The 20456-nt window shown below is 34.8% G+C and overlaps 1 protein-coding gene across 9 annotated transcripts in view; it reads right to left on the bottom strand.

Annotated features, from left to right (window-relative positions):
• BCAS3 (BCAS3 microtubule associated cell migration factor) overlaps positions 1-20456 on the bottom strand; it is a 555013-nt gene that overhangs the window by 274469 nt on the left and 260088 nt on the right. The window lies entirely within an intron of this gene.

The raw sequence follows: 20456 nt of genomic DNA, 5'->3' as shown, positions 1-20456 counted from the left end.
GTGGTAATTTATAAGGCAAAATATGATATTTAAAGCACAGAGGCAATTCAAACAATTAATTAACAAGACTTACATTCTTAGGAATAAGATAGATCTCCAATTAAGAGTACACTTAAAAAAAAAAAACTACAGAAATTATTAATGACATCTGACCACAATAAAAGCAATAAACGATGGATGGCATGTTAAAGGCAAAGGAACACCGAGGAGCAGTGACAAATCTATTCATTGGGAGATTATTAACATATGGAGATGCTTTAAAAGAGCTTATTTAATAGTTTCACATAAATGCTAGGCATAACATGCATATTGAATTGAAAAACACTTTCAGTTCCTGAAAAATTCATTTATCCATATAAATATGTCATTTTATTTGATATTTGAGTAGTTTCCCTGATTAAATGGTATGATACAGTCAAACTATAAACCACCTACTTTCTCATATGAAGAGGAACTTTTGCTTAGTGAAAGCAACAAAATGATTCAACAAACATTTATTGAGTTCCTACTATGAACCAAATATTAACCCTCCAAATTTTAGTCTCTTCTTTGGAAGCTACCAGTGACTCATTCTATCTGTCTACCTACCTCTAAAGAGACTCTTTTTTAAGAGCAGTTATAGGTTCACAGCAATAAAGAACTGAAGGTACAGAGATTTCCCATCTACTCCCTATCTCCATATACCATTTTAATACTCAGAGAAATCAAGCAATGCAGTACTGAGTGGAATATAGAAAAAAAGTGGGCAAAAGTAAAAAGAAAAGTAGGAGATGATCATTAAGAAATGTGGAAGAAATAGAAAGGAATGTGAAACAGAAAACAACCTCATAATTCACCACCCAGAGATATTTGTAATACAACAACATGTAAAATTTTCCTTGGACTAGATTCCTAAAAATGAAATAAAAGGATGTGAACATTTTAAAATGTCTTAATACATATTTCCAGAAAGAGTACACACTTTTTGAAGCAGTAATGGAGAATGGCAATCTCACTACACTCTTGCTAGAACAAGGTAGTATTTTGAAAACCTAAATTTTAGTGAAACAGATACAAATAAAGTAGACAAAGCATAACCTAGGACAAGATTTTAAAAGACACAGACTTGGCCAGGCACAGTGGCTCATGCCTGTAATCCTAGCACTCTGGGAAGCCAAGGCAGAGTATTGCTTGAGCTCAGGAGTTCGAAATCAGCCTGAGCAAGAGCGAGACCCCGTCTCTACTAAAAATAGAAAAAAATTAGCCGAGCATGGTGGTGCGTGCCTATAGTCCCAGCTACTTCTGAGGCTGAGGCAAGAGAATAGCTTGAGCCAAGAGTTTGTGAGCTGAGCTGACGCTACAGCACTCTAACCCAGGCAACAGAGTCAGACTCTGTCTCAAAAAAAAATTAAATTACAAAAAAAGATACAGATTCACAAAAAGCTTATCTTGCTGCAAGAGAAGTGGTACCTAATTAGGTGAATTACTCATCAGAGGCACATATACTACTAAAGTATAAGATTTGCAGTGGTTAAAACTTTTAGCTGCTAGATCTTCAAATCTGCAGTTCTATAGATGAGAGGCATGCTGGCATTTCCCACGAAACACAAGTGATCACAAAAGCATACACTTAAATTCTTATGATAGTGAATAATATAATGAAGAAAAGAACATCATAATAATTAATCAATTATTACTTAAAAATTCTTTTGGAAATAACCAGTATATATTGCAAAACTGATAAGTAAAGTTGTGTTTTCAAAAGGCTGAACTGTCTCCATACCATTTGTCACCTTTATAATAAATATATTTTATATTATATTCTTAATACAGAACAGAACAAGAGGATCCTTGAAATCTCTACCCCTTAGATACTCGTGAAAAACATGAATACGGACAAATACCTAGAGGATAGAACATGCTTCGGAAAGCAGATGAGGACAGAGATTTTAAAGAGGTGAGGGAAGAGGTTATATAGGTATCTGAGGGGAAAGTCTTACAAAGGGAGTATCAAGTACAAGATTTTGAGGTGGGAACTTAAAGGAAATATTTCAGTAACAGAGGGGAGGCGACTGTGATTGGGTGGGGTAAACCAGGTTGTAAGAAGAAGATGAGTCATTCAGGCAAGACAAGCAGATTACCAAGGGTTTTTTTTTTTTGTAATAAAGCTAAAGTAATATGATGGAAAGGCACTGGAAAGTTTTAAGCACAAGTAAGAAACCATGACCTTGCATAACTAACTAGTACCTAATGTGAATTTCTCCAAGAGTTCATGTTGCCTTCTATATATGCTGAGCCTACACTAGTACCTATCACATTATAAGTACTCAGTAAGTATTTACTGGGTGGTTGGAGTTTTGAATTCTGTACTAAGTAATGGCACCAGAATGACTGGACACTTATTTATTCAAAATCAAAATGGGGATAATATAATATGCTATCTGCCACTGGCTTGAAAATAACTCAATGGCAGGGGATGGAGGTAGGGAGGAATATAGATGAAACCAGATTGGTCATTAGTTGATCATTTTTGAAGCTGGCCAATAGGTATATGGAGGTTCATTATACTATTGTTTTCTAGTTTTGTGTATGTTTGGAATTTCCCACAGTGAAAAGGGAGGAGGAGAAGAACCCTCTGTGCACTCATCAGCTCTCCAAAGGAAGTAGTAAAGATTCCAAATATACTTCTAGGAATAGTAGCATAAATCTGAACTCCAAAATCCTAGAGATTGTAAGAAGAATTTCCATAGTTTTTTTCACTGCAAATAGTTTTCTAAATAAGAATACTTTGAAGCCATCAGAAGATGGGCAAAATAAAAAATAAGTCAGGGGGATAATATTTTTCAACATCAGATAAATATCCTTTCCTCTCTCCCACCTTTTTTTTCTTTGAGACAAAGTCTTGCCATGTCTCCCCAGCTACAATGCAGTGGTGTCATCATAGTTCACCGCAACATCAAAATCCTGAGCTCAAGCGATCCTCCTGCCTCAGCCTCCCAAGTAGCTGGAACTACAGGCACATGCCACCATGCCTGGCTAATTTTTCTATTTTTTGTAGAGATAGGGTCTTGCTCTTGCTCAGGCTGGTATTAAACTCCTGACCATAAGTGATCTCCCCGCCTTGGTATCTCAGAGTGCTAGGATTGCAGGTGTGAGCCACTATGCCTGGCTATATTTATTTATATTTAAAAATTTCCCCCAGTTCAGGTAGGAAGAACATTCTATGTTCATTGACTTGAGAAGGAGTGACATACCAGGTCACAGGGAAAAATTAATTAAAAACCTTAACCGTGGGATAAGAAGAAAAGATTAAAAGACTATGATACAAGCACTATACATGCTCTATAACCACCCAATTATTAGGAATGATACCCTGAGATTGGAACAATAGTGGCAGAGACATAAAGGGATAAAAAGGGTGTCTGCAAGGATAGATAGGGAATGGAGTAATTCCAGAAAAACTTTTAGGGACCAACAGCTATGAAAAATTGTCTTTTTTTTTTTTTTTGAGACAGAGTCTCACTCTGTTGCCCAGGCTAGAGTGAGTGCCGTGGCGTCAGCCTAGCTCACAGCAACCTCAAACTCCTGGGCTCAAGCGATCCTCCTGTCTCAGCCTCCCGAGTAGCTGGGACTACAGGCATGCGTCACCATGCCCGGCTAATTTTTTCTATATATATTTTTAGCTGTCCATATAATTTCTTTCTATTTTTAGTAGAGGTGGGGTCTCACTCTTGCTCAGGCTGGTCTCGAACTCCTGAGCTCAAACGATCCGCCCACCTCGGCCTCCCAGAGTGCTAGGATTACAGGCGTGAGCCACCGCGCCCGGCCCAGCTATGAAAAATTGTATCTTCATTCTTAGATAGAGTTAAGGGAAGTGGCTCGAGATCTCACATGGTACAAGAGTAGAAGTATGCACACAGTGTATCTGCAGGGCCAGGTCTGAGACAACCTTACAATGTTCTCTACGGCTTAGGTGAGAAAAGTGTCTCCTATGTGTACAAGAGTACACGGACATATTCCAGAGAACTGACAGGATTTGAAGTTGAAACAAGGATGGATGCTGCAGAGACCTATATGAACCAAAGACCAAAGATCTGATGGGGACCTGGGGCATCTCAGTTGTGGCAATGCAGATAAAATGTCCTCAAATGCCTTACCTCATACTCATATACTCTGTAAGGCTAGAAAGCAATTAGAAGCCTAAGAAATTTAGAAGCAACTTTGGAGGGGTTATAATTGACTGAGATTAGGTTTTCCGTATTTCTTAGAATGGAGGTACAAAAGAGAACTTAAGAGAGTGTATTTAAGTAAGAGTAAAATTCTGTATCTTGCAGACACAAGATGGACAGACCAGAATATATACCAACTACCTAAAGAAAAATGGTTAGTATCTTTTACATTTACCAATTGTCTCAGATAATTAGTAAACTTGGTACAAGAAAAGGATAATGGAATTTTGAGATATAAATATTGCCATGTTTTATTCCCCACCTTTAGTACAGTAATTTAAAACATATCTTTATCCACCTAACTAAAAAGGATATAATATTCATCTACTTTACAGAATACAACTTCAAAAGTACTGCCTCTACACATATGAATTTGATAAGTAAAGATCAACAAGCAAGGGCAGGATGAGGAGATTATTATGAGGTAATTGTGAGCTGGACTGTTTATACTGTTTATAAGCAGATCATGCTTACACTAAGTAAATAAGAACTAAAAAAAAAATCAGTGTATTTTTCTGTCTTACAGTGATACATGGGGGTGTGTATATATATGTGTGTGCTTCTATGTATATATTTATATATTTTTATATGTGCTTATGTGTAAAGCAAACAAAAAAAAATCTGCTTTTAGGGCTGGCATTTGAAAATTAATTCTGTTAATCTAAACTAAAAATATTTCCAACTCAGAACAATATAAATAAAATTATGAACAGAAAGATTAAATGGTCTCCTAATAATGTCCCTAAGTCTGAATGCCACATAACAAAATTCACAATATTCCAAAAAGTCAATTCATAATATAACTTTACAAATGTATAAAAAGCTTGAAAGAATTCTAATTTTAAATTTTTAGATGTCTTCTTAGAATCATCATAAAAGGTTCAGCTTATATAGAATTTTTAAAAATTACCCATAGAAAATATGGTATTTATGAATTAAAGAAAGGTAGAAGTATTGCTTTACATGCTGTTAAATTACAGGTATAATCCATTAAGTTATGCAAATAACAATTACTAAATTACAGTTATAAACATGTTAGCAGACATCTTAAATGACATCCTTAAGTTTCTTCAAATATTCATGTCTTTAACACTGGTTAACGTAGGTTAGGATGGGTGGGTTTGAACCAAGGTTTCAAGAAGGCATTATTCCCAGTCTGGAGAAATTTAAACCTCTTAACATTTCAGGGTTTTTTTTCCCCCAAAGAATGAAAACATAATCTCATTGTCATGGAATCAAATTCTTTCTAAAATATCCCAAAAGAAACAGCTTGATCTCAATAACCAAAGTTCATCTGCAACAAATCTAGTCTTCTACTTAAAAGATGAAAGATGACTTTTCATCATTAAAATATTGAGTACACTACATATTAGGACAGGTAAGTAATTACTCTTCTTAGTGTATTCAGCATGGTTTTACATACTCAGAAAAAATTAGACCTCTTAAAAATGAATTTTATAGGATTTTGATAAATATTTATAATAAAAAAATGAAAAAAAGAAAAAACATTTGTATCTAGCACTGTTTCACATAAAGCAATGAAAAAGAACTGCCAGTGAGGCTGGACATAGTGGCTCACGCCGGTAATTCTAGCCCTCTGGGAGGCCAAGGCGGGAGGATCACTTGAGCTCAGGAGTTCGAGACCAGCCTGAGCAAGAGTGAGACCCCATCTCTACTAAAGACAGAAAAATTAGCCAGGCGTCATGGTGTGTGTGCCAGTAGTCCCAGCTACTCAGCAGGCTGAGGCAGAAGATTGTTTGAACCCAGGAGTTTGAGGTTGCTGTGAGCTAGGCTGACGCCACGGCACTCTACTCAGGGCAACGGATTAAGAACCTGTCTCAAAAAAAAAAAAAAAAAAATTGCCAATGCATGTAAAAGTTAAAGGAGTAACCACATACAGGTTATAAGTACCCTCTTTACAGAAACTAACATAAAACATAAAATATTGAACACTGAACAGTGCTTATTTATAAAACTAATGAAGGAAAAATCTATTTGCTTTTTTTCTGTTCTTGTTCCATCTTTCCCTACATTTCTTAAACTTCCAGTAACAACTTCTCTTAGCTGTAGCTCTGAGAGCCTTAGAGGACATAGCAAATCAATTACAGGTACCACTGTTAGTAAACTTCGACCTCCCAACTCTAGCAGATGTTAATAAGCTGTCGTACTCCCTGAAATTAATAGCAATGCTATTGCTATGAGGGAAATCTGTTTCTCAAATAAGAGTAAAAATGCTGACCCAAATGGTCCTGGTTTTATACATGAGATAGTCCTATAGCTATCTACTTTAAGGTTCTGTTGAAAACCTAAAATATGTTCATAGGCTGAATATATGGATCTAGAAAGAAACTTAGTGTTTCAATTAACAAATTCACACTGATTTATAAATGAACATTAAACTTATTTATGACTCCAACTATAAATTTAAAATTCACACTCTAATTTATAAATGAAGAATCAAAGACGGAACCAAAGGCTCTTATTTGGAGAAGGGAGTAGAAGCTGGGTCATAATGGCAGCTGATTTTATGTGAGCAGTGGAATTCTTTAGATTCAGGACCAGACACCGGTTTTTTTGTTTTCTCCTAGTCTCTACCATATCCCCACCCTTCCTCCGCAAACAATAAAACACTTACCATGCTAAAGTCTTTAGTGGAGACCTGAGAGGTGAATAATGTTATGCCAGCATTTTTCAGTCCTTTAGATTATTTAGGGGAACAACATTCCTTTTTCTAGCAACAGAGAATTTTGCAGTTAAATGACATCATGCTGCCTTGAATGAAACAGCTCAGGCTCAAAGTTCACCCAAAGGCCAACAGTGATAAACTCTCATCCAAGGACAAACTTCAATATATTTTTGGTACTTATTAAAAACAGCATTTATATAGCTGCCATACAATAAGCGAGGGCTCTTTACCAAACTCTGTTTCTGATCAGAAAGCACTCAGGACGTGAAGATGAAATTCTGCTTGGGAATGTAGTCTCTTAGTACAGAAACTAAAATTTGCCTTTAAAAAAGAAAGAATCCAAAGACAAATAATGGACAATGGACAAAGGCAGTTCCCAATGAGCAAGCACTGAAGAGGACATACGGTATTCAACAAGGATATGTAAATAGTAGTAATCAGAGATTTACAAATTTAAACAAGTTATCACTGCATATCTACCGAAACAGTAAAAATTAAAGTATGACTTTTTTAATGACTAAAAAATAGGGAGAAGGCTCTCAGGTTAAAAATACACACATAACTACCTCAAAAAATGGGTAGCATTAAATCATTTATCACACTGATAAATAAATGTGACAATTTAAATGTAAAGGAATTCAATGAATTTAATAGAATAGTAAAGCAATAACACTACATATGACCGGTTACTCTGTTTATTAGCAGCCATCCCTACACCAGTGCAACAACTTGACGTGTTACAATACATAAAGGGGAGCAAGCTTTACTTATGTTATATATTAAACGGATCAATGATCTTCCTTGCACCCTGACCCTGTAGTACCATAGATGTTCTCTAATTAATTATTAAAGTTTTCTAACAGTCAGTATTGTACATCTCTGGTTTCACTTTCCTTTTATTCGACATTCCCAGAAGAATAGTCACAGGCAGTATATAATTAGAAAAATTATATATCCTATCTGTCTATGAGATAATAGATTTCACTGAATAACTGACAACTCTAGGTGCATCTTCTCACCCCATCTCCTTTTCCATACTCAAAAGTATCATAATATTACAACAGAAGCTATAAACTAAGGAGCTTTCATTTGTTATTCCTTCTGCCCTAAAGGTCATTTGACATTTAACATTTGGACAAGTGACAGCTGGAGGTTGTTTGGTGGGGCTCACAATTTAGTTTTACTTCTTAGCATGACCCTAAATATCTCATAAAATGGAGAGAAAGAATAAAGCATAACGGGTTTATGCTATCAGTCAGATCAGCTACTCTACTAAGTGAAAATTTCAAATGGTCCCAATGTACTTTTTTTTTTTTTTTAAGAGACAGTGTATCACTATATTGCCCAACTGGCTATTCATAAGAGTGATCATCATAGCACACTATATCCTTGAACTCCTGGCCTCAAAATGATCCTCTGTCTCAGCCTCTCTAGTAGATGGAATGACAGGCGTGCACCACTGTGCCCAGCCTCCAATATGCTTTAGAACTGAATAGACTATAACAATCCATTCCAAACATTTTGAAGCTCAAACATTTTTTTGTTTTGATACAGGGTCTCACTTTCTTGCCCAGGCTAGAGTGCAGTGGCATTATTATAGCTCACTGCAACCTCAAATTCCTGAGCTCTAGAAATCCTCCTGTCTCAGCCTTCTGAGTAGCTGGGACTCCAGGTACACACCACCACACCTAGCTAATTTTTCCATTTTTTGTAGATACGGTGTCTCACTATGTTGCCCAGGCTGGTCTCAAACTCCTGGCCTCAAGCAATCCTCCTGCCTCAGCCTCCCAAAGTGCCAGGATTACAGGCATGAGCTACCACACCCGGCCTAAAAACATTTGAAGGTCAAGGTGGAATTTATTTACCTATAAAGATATATACAATGTCCATTTTAAGTGTACTACTGTAACTAATTTGAAAGTAAAAGTACAACATATACACATATTAGCTACATATGTATATCTGAATGATGCATATTAGCTATCAGATAGCTAGAAAAGTTAAGTCCATATTTACTGTTTTTAAGGATCCTATCATAACTGTATATTACCTTGCTTGTAGCTAGTAGATAACAACTTTGTCTTACCATGGATAATATAATCTTCTCAGACTTATAAGTATAAATAACAATAAAAGCATTCTTAATAAAGCTCAGCTTTACAGTAGTGTAGAACACAAGACATTATTAATAGCAGTCATCTCCTAGGGTGGAAGGAGGATGGCTGGGGGGCTGGAAGGACTTGTTTTCCATTGGATAATTTTTTAGAACCTTTTAAATTATGTATACCATGTAGCTATATAAAAATTTATATTTAATAAACATTATAGAATAATAACACTACAATTGATATGGATAGTGCAGTCTATCCATAGTCAATAAATGAAAACAAACAAATCAAATACATATCAATGGATGGTAAAAACCAATACATGAAATAAAAGTTGACCTTATTGCATACTGGGTCATATGTTTCATGTATTTTCTTAGGTTCAGTGATTTTAAAAGGGCAGGGGAGTTCTATTTCTTATTTGCTTATGCACAGTCTTTCCATGTAAGTTCATTTATCATTATCTCATTTATCATTATCTCCATTTATACAGACAAATATCAAATATAACATCAGCTTTATCAACTGCTCAAATACATGGTAGTGTGTGTTTTTGTTGAGGGGAATCACTATTTGCTGGAAGCTAGAGGTATCCTAATCCGAAATATATGTAGAATTATGACTTGTAATACTTCAGTAATGACAAGTGTATTCTCAAAGCCAAACCTGAATGTTAGATACATTTCTTTTAGAAATAATCAAGTCTCCATTCTAAATTCAAGGAACACTCTAAAATATAACATGCTCTATAAGAAACTAAGAAGAGTACAGAGTATTATAGAGCCTATTGTGAATTGATGTTGTAAGGTAAAGAAACACTGTTTTTGGTCATTGGATTGTGTGCATTCATCAATGTACTAATTTGTACCTGTAGACAATAGGTCAGTTATTGCAAACTTACTGTTCCTGACTCCACCTACAATGGCATAGTGGAACAGCAAAGAGTCTAATGTACAGTACTCAAGCTAGTCTCTACAATAAACCCTGACAAACAAAAAGAAAGGGGACATGTTGTGTGTAAATGTAAAAATGGCAAGAATCACTTTTTGCAGAGTTAATGCAGCTTCTTCCAGGTTTCATTTATTTATTATATAGTTACATACAATATAAGTCCAGATCATTATACAGCAGGAAGAATTAAATACAGATTTTCTCTTGCCTAAGCAAAAGAGGCAAAGTTGCCTTGGCATGGACAGATAAAAGCTTTTAGACCTGGAAGGCACCAACATTTTCAACCTATACTTAGGAACATAATTTAAAATCTTTCCAAACAATCATTAAGGATCCATGATGTTTTCCCTATTTTTACCTCTAAATTAATCAGAAAATTCACAAAACCAAGAGGACAGGGGAAAGGAAGAGACGGAGAATACAAGCCCACAACCACTGCAGGGTTTTCTCTAACTTTCCAAAAGCAAGAGTGCATTTTCCAAGACCTTCCTCTACTACTCCACAATATCAAACTATTACTAGAAAGAACTATCTCGACAAATCATTGCCACTGCCTCGCCAATGTATAATGTAATGATATGGTAGTTATGTGTTTTTTAAAACTAGTACAACCTCTATGACAAGTAGTATGGAGATACCCCAAAGAACTAAAAGTAGAACTACCATTTGATACGGCAATTCCACTAATGGGTATTTTCCCACAGGAAAAAAAGACATTCCATAAAACAAAACAAAATAAAAAAAAACCATCTGTGCTCAAATGTTTATAGCAGCACAATTCACAATTGCAAAGATGTGGAAAGAACCCAAGTGCCCATCAATATATGAGAGGATTAATAAATTGTGGTATATGTATGCCATGGAGTACTACTCAGCCATAAAAAAAATGGTGAACTAAAACCTCTTGTATTATCCTGGATGGAGCTGGAGCCCATTCTTCTAAGTGAAGTATCACAAGAATGGAAAAACAAACACCACATGTACTTACCATTAAGTCAGTACTAATGGGCTCTCTCTCTCTCTCTCAAAAAAAAAAAAAAAAATTGGTACTAATGAATCAATACTCATGCACATATAGAAGTAACATTCATTGCGGACTGGGCAGGTGGGAGGGGGGAAGAGCGGATGGGTAAAGTCACACCTAATGGGCGCAGTTCACACTGTCTGGGGGATGGCCACACTTCTAGCTTTGACTCAGGCAGTGCAAAGGCAACTTATGTGACCAAAGCATTTGCAGCCTCATAATATTCTGAAATTAAAAAAAAAAGTCCCTATTATTGGATGCATACTGAAGTATTTATGGGTAAAAATACCCAAAAGTGGGTGGCTTTCTTATAATACTTTGTTCTCACACAGACACAAAAATATTTTCAGGGAATAGAAGCAATAAGAGTGGCAGAATGTTGTTAATTGTTAAAGCTTAATAATACATAGGTGTGTTATTCAATTCACTGTATTCTGTGTATGTTTGAACATTTCCATAATAAAAGTTTTTTAAAAAACTGTTTTCTGAATGTTTGAAAAAAACTAAGCAAATGTTTCTTCATCTGTAAACTGACACACAGTCATCTTGACTATTTTCTTAGCTAGGGTATGAGATATTCAGGATCATTCAGTAAGCAATAATTAAAATAAAAATAAATGATACCAGTATTTTTCTAAAACATGTTTTTTCCACATAACGCTATTATGTCAACCATGTGAATACCTTTAGCTCTGGTTTACTTAGACTGTTGTACCACAATTGGTTTCTATAAATTGAAGTACTCCTTGCTTTCTCCAATCTTGCTTTCTCCAATCTTGCTTTCTCCAATCTTGCTTTCCCTTCCTTTCTCCCTCCCTTCTCTTCTTCCTCTTTCTTTCATTTTTACTCTCTCTCACTTACTCATTTCTTCCTTCCTTCCTAAAAATATTTTGGAAAATGAATTTTTAATTTATATGAATATGTATTAATTATAAACTTCAAAAAATATGTAGTAAAAAATAAAAGTCCCTTTCATCCTGCTCAATCATTGCAATAGTGAACCATGATTCCAATGATAATCTCAGAAAATCAAATATTCTTCCTGCATTTCAGAAGCTTTAATGTTAAGAGTCTTACCTTTTTAGGGAAATGTTTCAGAGTCTTAAGAGAATTGTCAAAAAGAACTTCTGTCTCCCATATAGGATTTCAAAAAAAGAGATTAAAAAAAAAAAAGAACTTCCAGAGTTCAGCCTTTCAGGATACACTAGACACTAAGAAAAATCTCACTCCCTATAAAATACTAAGGGAATGAAGATGCTGAAAACAAGTAGGTCTAAGAGAAATTTCCAATTTGCATTAATAAATTAGATTTGCTAAGTAAAATTACTTTGCACAGCTTTGAGAATGCACACAATAGGTTAAGAGCCATATTTGTCCAGATGAACACTTAAGATCATAAGAGATATAACACAAATCCTTTCTCTTCACTGTTTATTTCCAACAAAGCATCTTTAGCTGTACCACCTGGTAGTATCATAAAGTACTTGGAATTGAGAGAGGCAAGAAAGACCTCACAGGGGAACAAGCACAAGAACTCTATCACAACCACTTAGAACCAACGACTATCTTTAATGAGTTTTTCTTTCTATCCAAGCCATTCGGTGAAGATTCTTGGATGAATTATCTCCTTTAATCTAATAATGATCCTATAAGGTGGGCATTATTAATTTCCATTTTAAAGAGACAAAAGTCCAGGGAGGTTATCTGCCCAAAGTCACGTAGATAGTAAGTAGCAGAAATGTAGTTCAAATTCAGGACTGCAGACTCCAAAGACCATGTTCTTAACCTTTAAGTAAAATTTCCTCTATTCATCACTTCTTCTACTACTAAGTTCATTATTTTTTTATTTTTTTTTATTTCTGCATATTATGGGGGTACAAATGTTTAGGTTACATATATTGCCCCTGCACCCCCCCCAAGTCAGAGCTTCAAGCACGTCCATCCCCCAGATGGTATGCATAGCACTCATTATAAGTTCATTATTTGTAATCAAGTGTATCATATGACTCATGTAAGAAATTCTTATCCTCAAATATCATTATATAATTCATTTAGAGTTTTTGTTGTTTCTGTACTAAATGTCTCCTTAACTTACTATGATCTTTTCAATCATCTTAATAAACATCTATGTATCCTGATAAGAGATACCAGATAACGCAAACAATGGAGAAAACTTACTTAAACCAGAGGTCACAACACAAGGAGGTTACAGACATTTAAGGAAGCTTCACATGTAGTGACAGAAACAAACTACTTTGTCCCAGTACTTTACATACGCTGTTATACCCCTGAGAAATTAAAGTATTTCATTTTAGAAAATACCGGCTTGTGATTTCATATTTAAAGGTGTATAGGACATAACCATGGATGGCCCTCTAGCACCTGAAGGCAGAAGAGTGCTCAAGAAAAGAGAAAACCAGTACTCCCAAAAAATGCCTTATAATATCTCAGCTCCAACCCCAGATTTCATATCATATATGGGCAATTAACACCTATGTAGTCATAAAATGCAAAGACGCATAGTAGAAAGAAACTGATGTTATAAAGGCAATGAAGGAAATACAGTGTTTCTCACCTCTCTACAAAGTTCCACAAAATCACATGGCCAAAAGTCTCCCATGATATAACAACAATAAGGAAAACAAATCAAAATTACTATAGAGAGACAATCTATGGCATTCACCCACCTTCCATATACCTCGGTCATTGGGTTCGTTACTTTCAGTAAGAAAGATGATGAGAGAAACATTTTTTCAAAAAAATGAGAAACTCAGTAATGATGAAAGCTTATGCACTATCAAAGCAAAATTAAACCTTTTCAGAAATGGAAAAAATAGAATTCTAGAAACAAAAACAATAAATATGTTTGCTAAAAAAAGGTTGCAACATAAAAAATGTAGCTATGCTAAAGACACAAGACTGGTATTTAAAAATCTAAAGTATTGAAAAATATAAGAAAAACTAATATCATGTATACCTTAATTTGAAGGAAGAAGGGATTTCTGGGTATTCCTAAAAATAAAGAATAATCCAAAAGGTTGCTTAAAAATCTTTATGAAACATATTTGCTACAAAGAATAGCATGGCTTTCTTTCTTTGCACTATTTTACACTCAGGAATTATTAGCAAAAATTAGAAAATGCTGTCAGTACGTAACATGCAAAAGAAAGAGAGTAACAAGATAAAGACCTTGCTTGACATCGTGTGTCTTAGCTGCTTGTTTCCTTCTCTTTTAACATGCCTTGGTTCTGAATTTTCATGAGTTTCAGGACAACTTTTGAGATTTTAGAGCAGGGATCCCCCAAAATGCAAAAGTTGAAAAGGATTTTTAAGTCCCTTAATTAGAAAAATGAGGAAAACTGAGGTGTAGAAAGTAATGACTCATTCAAGGTAACAATGTTAAGAAGTCAGAACGCTTCATGTTTAGATTTCCTGTTTCCTAAGTGAAAACTCTGCCATATATAAACTTACGCTGGCACAGTCACAAATTTGTAAGGGCTACCTGGTAAATAATATGAACATAGAATCACAAAATGTACAAACAGGGGTGCAATTGAAAACCGAGCAGAAAGGCTGAGCTACAAGGTCTCCTGGAATATTTAAAACATTATTACACAGTTAGGAAAGTCAAAAACACATCTTTTAACACAACAGCAGTTATTATTTTATCATTATTTAAAGGACAGTGGCTAAGCACAGGCATTCTATGAATGGCAAAGAGGTGTAGATACACATATAACCAACACTACCATAAAGTAGAGATTTTTGTTTTAGCAAAATCCATATTTATATGATTTCATTTCCTATGATTGAGAGCAGCTATAATTAATGGATTTCCCTCCTTCTCCTAATGCAGCCATTTGTCAATTCAAGTACAGAATGCCCAATCAATTTTGATGTATTTTGTAAGCAATTTGTCAAGCGATGCTATAATCCAGTTAATATATTAATTCTTGTCATGGAGTAAGTTCTAACAACTCTAAGGTTTTCTGTAACTGGTTTGGAGGGAAAAAAAAAAAAAAACCCGCTTGGACACAATGGTCATTCCTGTGGAGGTAACACCTCTGTGTCCCAACATCTGAGAGTATGCAGTAGTACATTACTTAATAGGAAAACTACTTTGTTAAAATAAAACCCCTGGGTCTACTGGACAGGGTGGCTACTAACTCACTGTAATAAACTGGGTCTCTTCAAATCCCTGTGTGTCTCATATGTTTTTAATAAAATAAGCCAGTATATATAATCATAAATATAAAATAAGTGAGCTTCTTGGAGAGGAACACAGCTTTATTAATACAAAGTCTGCATCTTAAATTTGAAAAATAATTTATAAAAGAATTTTTATATTTTATAAATATATTTCAAATACTTTAAAACAAAAATATTTTTAAAATGTTAAGTTAAATATTTTTAATATTAAAGTAAAATTTTATAGTTTCTTCATGTCTTGCAAAAGAAGTGGTTCTCAATCTTTTATTTTTGCTCTCCTAACATATTTTAGGTAAATTACTAACTTCTATCATTATATAACATAGGCACTGTATTAAGGCCACACAGTTAGTTACTGGTGGTCAAGTTTCTAACTCTTGGAAGGCTGCCTTAAGCTGACATCATGTAAAGCTCTAGAAAGGACAGTTTTCTTACTTCCTGTCTATATTTCAGCCAATAATCACTATTCTACCTCCATCTTTTCCCAAATCTACCTACGTACTGGAAGCTGGAAACAGACCACTAGATATGCAGAGCTTTCTGGTAGGTGATCCAAATTTGTATCACAGAAGAAATCTGGACTACAGTAACCAAAGAAGGGTCAAATACTTTTCCTGCTTGGTAACTATCAGTTTGGGCAGAACAGAGGACTAAAGTCAGGTTTTTAACATGTCATAGATAACCTCGAGAGCCATCCTGAGCAGATTTGGCAAACACTTTCCAAAGATGATGGCTCTCTCTATGTACTACATCCAAGACTTTCTATAGTTCTCTACCAGGAAATGCAAAATCAGATATGAAGACACACTATTTCTAGGAAAAAAACCTGAAAAACATGGCAATTTCTTTTAAATTGGAAGAATAAGACAGAAAAGAGAAAAAGAATACATTTTTTCCCCCAGACATTAGGCTCCTCTTGGCCCATTTATGAACCATGCAAGACCAAAGAAAAAAAATTTGCCAGAGTGATTTGGCACAAAGTTGTGTATTTATTTAAAAACCTCCGATGTATACTAGTTCTCCAGACTACCAGAAGTCCTATTGTTTCATATGTCTGTTGAGAAAGGTGCCCTATGTGTCAGAAAAGCACACTGAATATTTTTCAATGACCCAGGGGGCAGAGGTCACTTATTATAAATGGATAATGAGACCTAATGCAGTGCTCAGAGTATGGACAAAGAAAGGGTCTATCCATAGCCCCTGGTGGATTGGTCATTCAGGCTTTTATTTGCTCTGCACACTTAATGGAGTCAAACAATTGACAGAAATTCTATAGAGAAGGCTGAAACTAAAAGAAACAACTGTATTCTAACTCTGATAGACAAATACAAACAGCGATCCTGAAATGGCGCCAGAACTCCTGTTACTACTAACATAGCAGACAGCTATAGCATTTCCCCTAAATTTCCATTTACTCATTTATTAGCAATTAACCTTACTGATGGAAGTGATGCCACATCAAACCACAAGCTCCTGCCGACATGAACACAATATGTTACCGTAGGTAAGCAGAGACAAACCATTCTATTTTAGCTCCTTGTTTTTAGAAAAAAGGGCAAACAGATATCCCTGTACGCTCAATCCCCTATTCCCACTAACCAATTATCAAACTGCACATTCAGGCATATTAGTATCTTTAAGAACCTTAAACTTAGGTGGGATAGAGGAAATGACATCAGGAGCAGAGGTATTAATGGCTACAGGATTTATAACCAATAGATTATCTTTTTTTTAATCTATTAGAATCAATGCCCTATCCCAGTCAAATCTGCCAATTCAATGCAATAAATATTATTAGCATAAATGAAAAAAAATGCTTGCTCTCAACTGCACCTGAAAAATAGCAGGTCATACAACAATCTGAAGAATATCAAGATATTAATATCACATAGAATTTTGTAAAATAAGGCTGGGCATGGTGGCTTACACCTGTAATCCTAGCACTCTTGGGAGGCCGAGGCAGAAGGACTACTTGGGCTCAGGAGTTTGAGACCAGCCTCAGCAACTGCGAGACCAAATAGAAAAATAAGCCGGGTGTTGTGGCATGCGGCTGTACTCCCAGCTACTCAAGAGGCTGAGGCAAGAGGATTGCTCGAGCCCAGGAGTTTGAGGCCACAGTGAGCTAAGATGATGCCACTGCACTCTATCCAGGGCAACAGAGGGAGACTCTGTCTCAAAATAAATAAATAAATAAATAAATAATTTTTTTTTAATTGTGTCAAAGAAAGAAAGATATTTAAAAGTAAAAAGCAGCCCTTTAGACACTTTCATTTTGTTTCACTTCAATTTTGAAAGCAATTATGACAGGAAGGTGCTGTGACATGTAAAAAAAAATTTTTTTTCCAACATGTAAATTCTAAAGCAACTGGGAGAAAATGCCAAGATTCACTTCAGAATGGGTATAGATTGTTAGGTTGTAAAAAAAAAAAAAAAAAAGGCTTTTAAAGGTGAAAGATCTCAAGATCAGCAAAGATAGGAAAACTCAATGAACTATTCCATAGGTCTTCAGCTCTATGTAAAGATGTGGAAATAAATAAGATGTATCCCATAAGCACAAAGGGAAAGGGGTAATCTAATACAAACTTTTAAATCCATCATTTATAAAGCATGCAGAGTGTTGATGATATTTTCATTTAACTATCCGGTATCTTTTCATTGAAAAGAAACTTTAATTTGACAATGTTCCCCAAGCTATAAAACATACATGTGGCTAAATTCAGGGTCTATATGTCTCAAATATTTAGTTTCTTGAAGAAAAAACACCATTCATTTCACTGAAATTATTTTTCTATAGAAGGACATATGTCACTCTATAAGTTTAAGTATAAATTTGTGAAATTACCAATATAATTCAACCTTAAGTGTTTTCTTAACTGCTTCAGATTTTGAAACCTGGATAGAGCAGTATGACACACCCTATGGCCAACAATGGACTATAAACACTCTTTAAATAAGTTCTACATTACAAGTTTCCTCTACAAGAGAAAAACATTTCTTTCTTCCCCTTCCACCCCTACCCTCTCTTGGGCAAATATTTATTATGGACAATGCAAGGAAATATTGTTGAGTACCTCCATCATATTTGGTACATACCACAATAGCAATGCAATCCAGGATGTTAGGTTAAATCTAATGTGACATTTGAAAGGGCTCAAAAGAAAACTGCTGCATATTTAATAGCTTTTCCAGGGCACTGACAATACCCATGGTAGAAAAGACCAAAATTAAAAAAAAACAAAAAAAAAAAAACATTTTGTATCATTGTCCTTTTTGTAGGCAGGTGAGGAAGAGAGTTGGTAATAGCAATATGCACAAAATAAATCATCAATGGATTGCAAAACCAATAAAACAACAGGATAGTAAAATATTTTAAAATGACTTCATTCTAAATCAACATGTGACTTTATATTAGAATGAAAAACATTGGTTCTTTCTGGTCTCATGGTCGTGCATGGTAGGTCAGCAGTACAAAATTTAGTTGGGAATCAAGATCCCCAGAAGTTAACCTTAATCATGTTGCTATCTTATAATTTTGGTACTTCTATGTGTAAGACAAAGCTCAATAATAGCTTTAATCCCTATCTACTTCACTGTATGTAAAGACCAAAATAAAAATGCTAGTGAGGTCCAAGCAAATAGTGAAGCAGTCACATTTTTTAAAGCAGATAAATGTGTAGACAGCCCACCTACTCAAAAGAAACCCACTAAAGACTTAGTTGTCTTTAGTATAATAAAAACTATGATTTTGTCAAAGTAACACTACTACTTCAAAGTCAGGCTAGACATTTTAGAATGATTAATTCAATTCATGATCCTCTTTTCTAATTTCCAAATCATTGTCCCATGACTTCCATTATACCATGCTCTGTAATAGTTCCTCCTAAATCACTTGCTTTTACTTCTCATCTGCTGCCTTCTAACATGCCATGCTGTTTAAGGTTCCATGATATTCCACATGGTCAAACATGTAGATAATGAAAAAGGAAATAAAAAAATACAAAAAAGACCCAAATAAAACTTACGGAGCTGAAAAATGGTATCTGAAGTAAAAAATACTGAATAAAATTAACAGCAAAGAAGAAGAATTAATATACTTTCAGATATAGAAATAAAAACTATACAAAATCAAACACAGAAAGGAAAATAAGACTGAGAAAAACTGAACAAAGATTCAGTGAGCTGGGAAAGTATTAAGTGGTTACCATAAATGTAACTGGAATCCAAAAGGCAGAAGGATGGTGACAGAAAAAATATTTGAAGATATAATCACATAAAAATTCCAAGTGTAATAGAAATGATAAACCCACAGATCTAAAATTTCCATAAACCCCAAGCAGAAGACAGGCACATCATGGTTTCATAGATTTTTCTCTACTGTTTTTATGTTTTCTGTTTTACTGATTTATACTCTGATCTTTATTATTTCCTTTTTCCCTATTTTCTTTGTTCTGCTTTGATTTGCTCTACTTTTTCTAGTTTCTCAATATGAAAACTGAGGTCACTGATTTCAGACCATTCCCCTTTATAAAATAGTCATTTAGCCCGATAAATTTCCCCTTGAGTACTAATTTAGTTCCATCTCACAAATTCTTCTGTTTTTCTTTAAAGTTTTTATTTTGAAATGATTAAAGATTCACAAGAAGTTACAAAACAATACAGCGATGTTCTGTGTAACCTTCAACCAGGCTGCAAAACCTGAAAATTGCCATTGGTAGGTACATTCCAGACACCTTATTCAGATGTTATAAAATTTACATACACCATTTTACACTCATTTCATGTGTGTGTCGGTCTATCCAATTTTATCACATGTTGTAACCTCCACTGCAATCAACTTTACAGAACTGATCCGTCACAAGGATCTACTTGTGCTAATCCTCACTAGGGACATTCAACCCCCTCTCTCCCACCCTGTCCCTAAGCCCTGGTCACCCCTAATCTGTTAACCAGCCTTATAATTTTGTCATCTTAAGAATGTTATGTAAATGAAATCACACAGTATGCAAACTTCTGAGATTGGCTTTTTTTACTTGGAATAATTTCCTTGAGAGTAATCAAACTTGTTGCATGACCTAGCTCAATCCACATTTATTATTTTTGTTTTTACTGAGTGGTATTCAAAGATATGGATATATTCTCATTTCAATTTCATTCCATTTAAAATAATTTCTAATTTCCCTTTTGATATCTTCTGTGAACCATGAGTTATTTGAACGTGTGTTAGTTTCCAAATATTTGTGGATTTTTCCAGAGATCTTTCTGTTATTCAT

This window comes from Eulemur rufifrons, chromosome 9 (genome assembly GCF_041146395.1).
Source record: "Eulemur rufifrons isolate Redbay chromosome 9, OSU_ERuf_1, whole genome shotgun sequence".
Lineage (NCBI taxonomy): Eukaryota > Metazoa > Chordata > Mammalia > Primates > Lemuridae > Eulemur > Eulemur rufifrons.
Note: the sequence above shows the minus strand (reverse complement) of the source record. Positions and strands in the feature narration are given on the sequence as shown.